The sequence below is a fragment of the Crocodylus porosus genome, unplaced genomic scaffold (genome assembly GCF_001723895.1).
Source record: "Crocodylus porosus isolate Cpor-Errol unplaced genomic scaffold, CroPor_comp1, whole genome shotgun sequence".
NCBI classification, from domain to species: Eukaryota; Metazoa; Chordata; order Crocodylia; family Crocodylidae; genus Crocodylus; species Crocodylus porosus.
Genome location: NW_017728943.1, coordinates 120946213 through 120953822, shown reverse-complemented (window position 1 = coordinate 120953822; position 7610 = coordinate 120946213).

Here is a 7610-nt window from a genome sequence, read left to right as displayed (position 1 = left end):
GGATGCTTATCTTGCTGGGATCCTATGACCCCAGCTGACTTCCTGCCCTTTGGGCAGGGGGCTGGATTCGATGATCTCCCGAGGTCCCTTCCAGCCCTGATGTCTATGAAATCAAGTCTATGAAATCTATGAAACATTTTAAAAATTCAGTAGGTACAAAACCATCAAAGAGCTAACATACACAAATGTGCAATGGAGTTCAGCTACATACACGTTACAATAAAAAGAAAAGCATGTAGCAGGTGCAGGAAAAATGGTTCCAAAAGGTCGTTATTCATCAGAACTGATCACTGGTTTTTAAACAACATGATTTCTATGATGCATTTCGCAGGAACCTCCCACAGGGCTCTGTTCAGCTGTTATTGACTTGAATTGTAGGAGGCCCTTAAAGACACGGTTCACCCTGGAGATGACCTCTGGTTTCTTCAGACATGGGGAGGAATTATCAGTGCTCTCCTTTCAGTTGCAAAAGGAGAAGTTTTGCTGATGCTCCTACTTCTCTAATTCTGAATAGCTACTTTTAATCTCTCCACTTATCTCCCGGGAGTCAAAACCATCAGATGCCCTGGTGGCACAACTTCCATCTACAAGCTCTACATGCTGAGTAAGAGTAACCAGAAACCTCTTTGTGTCATTTCCACCTCCGAGCTGAACATGGTGCAGTTACACTCTCCAGTTAAAACATGTCTGGAATGCATAACTATATGCAGCTCTAGAAGGGCTGTACAGCCCACTCCGCAGGTCCTATAGCACCCAGCTGGGACACCCCTACATCTGAAGGATATGGAGGTGGTTTTAAATTATATGGCGCCAAGGCAAGGGGAAGCTTGCAGCTGTTTTGAGTCCTTGGGTGAGGAAGTTCAAAAGAATCAAAGAATTATCAGCAGCTTTTTCACATGGTTGATTAGCACAATGGAATGTCAGATTCAGTGAGGAAAGGTCACTTATCAAGCTGCAGATTTATTAAATGTGTTCCAGATTTACATTGCTTCATTCAAGTTTACCAGAGTTGTAAGGCTTAATACACCCTCTAGCAATTTAATACTCTCTTGTACAAATCATTGGAAAATTTAAAATGGAAAAAATATGTCCAGGCTTAACTGAATGTAGAAGTGGAAAACAGAATAAAAGGAATGCACAGTCAAAGCAGAATAGTAACATCCTAAGGCACAGCCTAGTCTGCTGATTTATTAGCACAGGCACACTCATGCACAGAATGACAAAAGAACTGATAGATATAATTTACAGCACCACAATTCCTCGGCATCAGAGCTAGAAACTGGCACCAGGGCACAGGCATCATATATGGCCTAAATTTCCTCCTCTGGAACAACATTGGGTCCATTTAATCTAGAGCCAAGGCTTATGTGGGTAATACAAAATACGGCCAGGTTCACTCCTTCCTTTGTGGAATGGGACTTCCTCCCCATGCAGTCAGTATTCCTTATAGAGAAATAAGAAATAATTCGGCAAACCTCCATATGACCATTGCTGTTACAATAGGGAAATGGATATCGGTTATGACGTGGTAAATAATTACACACTTAAAATCATTATTTGGTAAAGAATTAGGGCTAGAAAAATTTACGAAGTGACTGGCTGCTGCGCACACATTCAGAAAGGTAAATGCACATGTAGTTATATAGATATATGTTTACTTCGATATCCAGTAATACACCCCAGCTGAGGCTCCACGTGCATGGGACAGGCAACAACCTATCTCAGTTTGGCCACCAGGGTAGTGTTTCCGGATAATTGTGTATGTGGATATTCGTAAAGGGTTAGTTTGTCATAGCTACCAGCACCACGTGAGAAAATGGGAGATAAATGATGGTCTGTCAGTTTTAATGCTGTCAAAGGCATCCAGTAATTCCTTCAGTGCTGCACACTGAAGATAAGGAGAGGATTAAAGGTTAGGTCCATGACCAGAATCGACAAGGATTTGGAAGATGGGTCAGGATGGCATCATGACTAAATTATTGTCCTGCCTGAGGTTACACACCCTGCTGTGAGCAATTCATAAGGCAGAATCAGAGCATAGGGTAGTGAATCATGCCTATCCAGGATGAAGATTTGATGATATAATTATAATTCTTTATCATTCTAATTATAAATAATAGTAGCAGCTGTCAAAGGCATCCCTAATATCCCTATCCACACCATCTTCAGCTAGAAGAGATGATGACTACTTCCTGTGACATAATTCCACCAGTCAACATGGTCATACTGGGACAGGCTAGTAGGAAGGAATGCTATGACATTTCCTCTGCATATCTCACCACAGACATGCCACACCACAGACATTTTATTTTTTACAGGTAAGAAAAATGCTAATTGCCCCTGAGTCATTTTATTAGAACATTAATAATTTTATTGCAGGTGCAACATCAAAATAACTCTCTCCATACTCTTTTAAGGGAAAGCAGGACCTGAAGGATGTCTATACACATGCTCTGATGTGTCCTGATTAGAACATGTTGGAGCAGACTCGATTAAACGTGTCTGCTGGAGCATTTGAGAATGCAAGAGCAATATGAATACTCCAGCGTGCTGCAGTGTCTTATATTCAGCATCCTGCATTTCAAAATGTCGGCGGGCATGCTTTAACTAAAGATTGTCATAGTATCATAGGACTTAGGGTCAGAAGGGACCTAAACAGATCATCAGGTTCAAAACCCTGCCCCAGGCAGGAATGAGTGCCGGGGTCATATCACCCCAGCCCAATATCTGTCCAGCCTCCTCTTGAAGACCCCGGAGACAGGAGAGAGTGTCACCTCACTCAGGAGCCCATTCCAGAGCCTGGTAGCCCTAACCATAAAGTAATGTCAAATGAGGGTTAGTTAAAGCGCACCGTGCCCCCCATAGCCATTTTGAAACACAGGATGGTGAATACATGAGACACTCAGCATTTTAATTAGAATGCCTCCTGAGAGCAGCCCTAATTAAAATGCCAACCCCAGAGCATGTGTATAGGCACCCAAAGAGACCACCTGAAGCATCAGTTTCAGGTCCCTGCTTTTATAGGCATCTTAATTTACAATTCTGTAAATTAGTCAAACTCCATTTTGAAATTAGGCCACACCTAATTTGTCCTTCTTTTAGAAGTTACACATAACATTGTGGCTAGTTGTCAATAGAAAGATTTTGTGCTGAGAGATGTTTTTATTATTTTAATATTAGTAGCACTGATAGGGAAAGCTTGACAAGCTCTAGAGAGAAAAGATCCTAAGCTGCGTTCATGCTGAGTAGAGTTAGCACCGGGTTCTATAAATCAACTTCGTAGCTTCTGAACCAGCAGCAGACTCATCTATTTATTTTTGTGATTTATTTATGTGATTCGCCTAGATCATGCAACCATGTTAGCAGAGACTGATATAATTTAATCAATTTTAGCATTTGCTCTTGATGCATTGAGAAGGGATCTAGTCTAGGAACTAATATAATTGGGCTAATTCCATTTAAAAGCTGTTGATGCAATAGGCAAATGTTTAATGGCATGTCGAATTTGAAGAAAAACTTGCATGCTTGTACCACATTTCGGCCACCTGTACTTTGCTGTCCACATTTCCTCAGCAGTCCATTCAGGGAATAGACACTGGGTTTGTGAATGGGAGTAAAGAGACCCTGGACCATGGGAGGGAGCACAGCACTGTTTATGTTCAGGCTGGGATGGGGCACACAGAAAAGGAATTAGTGTGCTGAAGGCAGAAACAGAGGCGGTATGAGAAAGAAAGGGGAAGAGTTATATGGATCACACTCATCTTGAGATTAATTAGCAGCAAGTAGAAGGGGGAATTCTACTGCATAATATCACTGTCTGCATCCTTGTGCGGGACCAGTGAGAATATTCCCTTCCAGCATGGCATTAAGAAGTGAAGTACCTTTATTCAAGGAGTTTATCTCTGTAGCCTTTCTACAAAATTGTTCCTTAGCTGTAGATGCTAAAGTGTTTGTTTTTGTCCTGCTAAATAGGCCATTATTTTAGTCTTACTCACTGAAGAACCTCTTATATTAAGTTTCCCACGCAACAGGCAGCTACTGTTGTGTTGAAGAGTAATGGCCCATTAATATCAAACAGTGTCTTGACTTTACTCTGAAATGAAGAAATAAAACTGAGAATGTTCTCTTAATTCACCGTGGAGTTGTGAAAAAGCAGCAGCAAAAGCCTCTTGGGAGAACAGAGCCTAGTTTCTGTAACCAGTATATAACAGCCATGGTGGGCTATCCAGGAAAAAAGTTGACAGAAAACAAACAAAAGAAACACTGTTATTGGAGGCTCAAAGGGTAGTCAAGTGCACTGATGTAAATGGTCTAAATGCCTCTTTTATCATTAAGGGCCTTTTTAAAAAATCTTTAAAATATGAATTACACAAAGCAAGCGATATTTATATGGATGCATTGGTGATGTCTATCTGAATAATGCAGCTAGGTTGCTGGTATTTCTGCAATTCAAGGAATGGATATAAATGTTTAAATGAGAACTAGCCCTTTACAAATATACATGCACACAAGTCTCTTCAAACAGAAACACTAACGGACAGAAATGTTTAAATGAGAAAAAGTCACTGTATGTTTTTCCATCAGAGAACTTACAAGATAAGGCTTGTTGCTGTATTGCCTAATAAACCCCAAGAAAGTAATAAAACTGATGTTGCCTCTCCCAGCTGCATCCACGTTATTGCTAAATGTATGCCTCATTTTTGTAAAGACAGAAAAAGAAATTAAGAGGCAACAGAACTTGTATGGAGCTTACTCTTAGGGAGAGAAATGGGTTGGTGGGTGTGCAGAAAGAGTAGAGAAGAAATGGACCTCAGTAGATCATCAAGTCCGATCCCCTGCCCTGGGCAGGGAAAAGTGCTGGGGTCAGATGATCCCACCCAGGTGCATATCTAGCCTCCTGTTAAAGACCCCCAAGGTAGGGGAGAGCACCACCTCCCTTGGAAGCCCATTCCAGATGCTGGCAACCCTTACCATAAAGAAGTCCTTCCTGATGTCTAACATAAATCTGCTCTCTGCCAGTTTCTGGCCGTTGTTCCTAGTTACTCCCAGGGGTGCCCTGGTAAACAGAGCATCTCCTATTCCTTGCTCCCCTTCTCCCCACAATGAATTTGTAGATGGTCACAAGATCGCCTCTCAGCCTCCTCTTGCGGAGGCTGAAGAGATCCAGGGCCCTCAATCTCTCCTTGTAGGGCTTAGCCTGCAGGCCCCTAACCGTACAAGTGGCCCTCCTCTGAACCCTCTCGTGGTTGTCCACATCCCTCTTGAAGTGTGGCACCCAGAAGTGGACGCAGTACTCCAACTGCGGCCTGACCAATGCCGCATAGAGGGGAAGTATCACCTCCTTGGATCTATTTGTTATGTACCTACTAATGCATGATACAGTGCAGTTAGCTTTATTGATCACTTCATCACATTGACAACTCATGTTCATCTTGGTGTCAACAATGACTCTGAGAGCCCTTTCTGCTGCTGTGCTGCTGAGAAGGTCATCCTCCAGCCTGTAAGTGTGCAAGTGTGCTGGTGATTCCTTCTCCCCAGGTGCAGCACTTTGCACTTGTCCTTGTTAAACTGCATCCTGTTCTGTTCCACCCACTTTTCCAACCTGTCCAGATCTGCCTGGATTCTTTCCCTCCCCTCTAGTGTGTTAACTTTACCCCATAATTTGGTATCATCTGTGAATTTGGACAGAGTGCTTTCCATGCCCTCATCCAAGTCACTGATGAAGACATTGAACATCACAGATCCAAGGACTGAGCCCTGGGGGACCCCACTGCCCACATCTTTCCAGGTCAATACCAACCCATCCACCACCACTCTCTGGGTGCAACCCCTAAGCCAATTTGACACCCACCGGACTGTGTAATCATCTATATCATCACCATTCAGTTTATCTATGACAATAGGATGAGATACTGTATTGAAGGCCTTCTTAGTGTAACCCCACTAACTGTGGTGGAATTGTTGTATTTATTGTAGAATAAGCTTCTCCAAATGTCACTCTTGCCTGTATTTGGGGTCAGAGGGAGCCAGTTAACTCTGTGATTCTGATCAGGAGCAGCACACAAACAGATATTAAGAGTTAGGGCTGGAATGTATAGTTTGAGGTACAGCTTTTTACTGCTATCACCAGGTTAGGAGTCAGAAAATTATTGCAGTCTTCAACAAAAAACTTGGTATCCATCCCTCCATTTAACAGAGTGTAGTCTTACCAAAGGCTAATAGTGTGGGTTTGAGATTTTGTTCTGTTGGGAAAATAAAGAAGTGCTGTTGACCTTGGCAAAGATGTTTGTGGACCTTTACATACTGTTTTAAGTGTTGAACAGTAGGTATTTCATAGCCATAGGCAGTAACCACAACGTTCAGTTAAAATAACAAACCAGGGTACCACTAATCTCCCCACCACAATCCAGATGAAGTCATAGTTTAACTGAGATTCAATGACCAAGGTCTAAAGATGTTCCACACAGAAGAGTCCCTGCCTGAGGTGGTTGTCTTAACTTTTTCCTCTGACCTAAAAATCTATGGAGATAAAGGTGGAAGAAAGAGACTTTCAGATTCCTAAAGACTTCACAAAAGATTTTAAATTTGAGATTATTCCAGCTAAATTTGCAATAGCCAGTTTCTATGGGTGATGTACACAATTTCATCAGTCACACAGCTTAACTCTTTGGCATTATAGTGTAGATGAAACATTGTCTATGCTGAGCCAGTGACCTGCATAAAGATATTCAAAATAAATATTGCTAGAGATGGCTCTCATCTGAAATTCAAAGACCGGTTTCTTTCAGGTCTTCCTTATTTGAAATCATGCTACTGACAAAATGACATCTAGTGAACTTGTATAGACAACAAAGAGCTCCAAAATGCTGAACGCTAGGAGGAAATACTTATTTAGATTCTTCTTCTTGTGTCCTTGTCAAACTAGGTGCAGTTTTCAGAATCATGAATAAGCAATAGCTATTTCCAATGTTGAATTAGGGCCTCCTTCATACAGATCTCATCAAGGAGCTGGCAAATGAGCATATGCTCCATAGTCTGCACTTCACCACACTTGTATATATTCATATTAGTAAAGAAGCCCCATTTGATCATGCTTGTTTTTGTTCTTCCAGTATGCATGCATGGGCCAGTCTAGATGTTGGCCAGTCTAGATCCATCCATCTTGGAAGCTCCTCCTGGAGTTCTAGGTCCATTTCTGAACACCTGATTGCATGTAATCTTTCTTTTATAACCTCAGTCTTGCCCTGTTGGTCATTGTTTCCAACAGCACAACACTGTTCACAAAACTCTTTTGTACTTTAAGCTGTTTAGTTACTTTTCTGTGACTGTAGAATGGATCTGTGGTCTTCCTAGGGGTCTTCCATCTGCTGTGAGCTTTCTTTTGGGCTCACTACCTTTCTTCTAATATCAGGTGGTGCAAAGCCAGCCAATAAGTACAGGCTATCCTTTAGTGTTGGCTTTAGACATTATTTCATGACAGCTGTTGTTTAGAACTGATCTAGTTTCTTGGCATGAACTGAACATTCCCATACTGGACAAGAATACTCTGCAGTGGAGTGACACAAGACAATAGTAATGGTTCATAATGTAGTTGGATTCACTCCCTACTT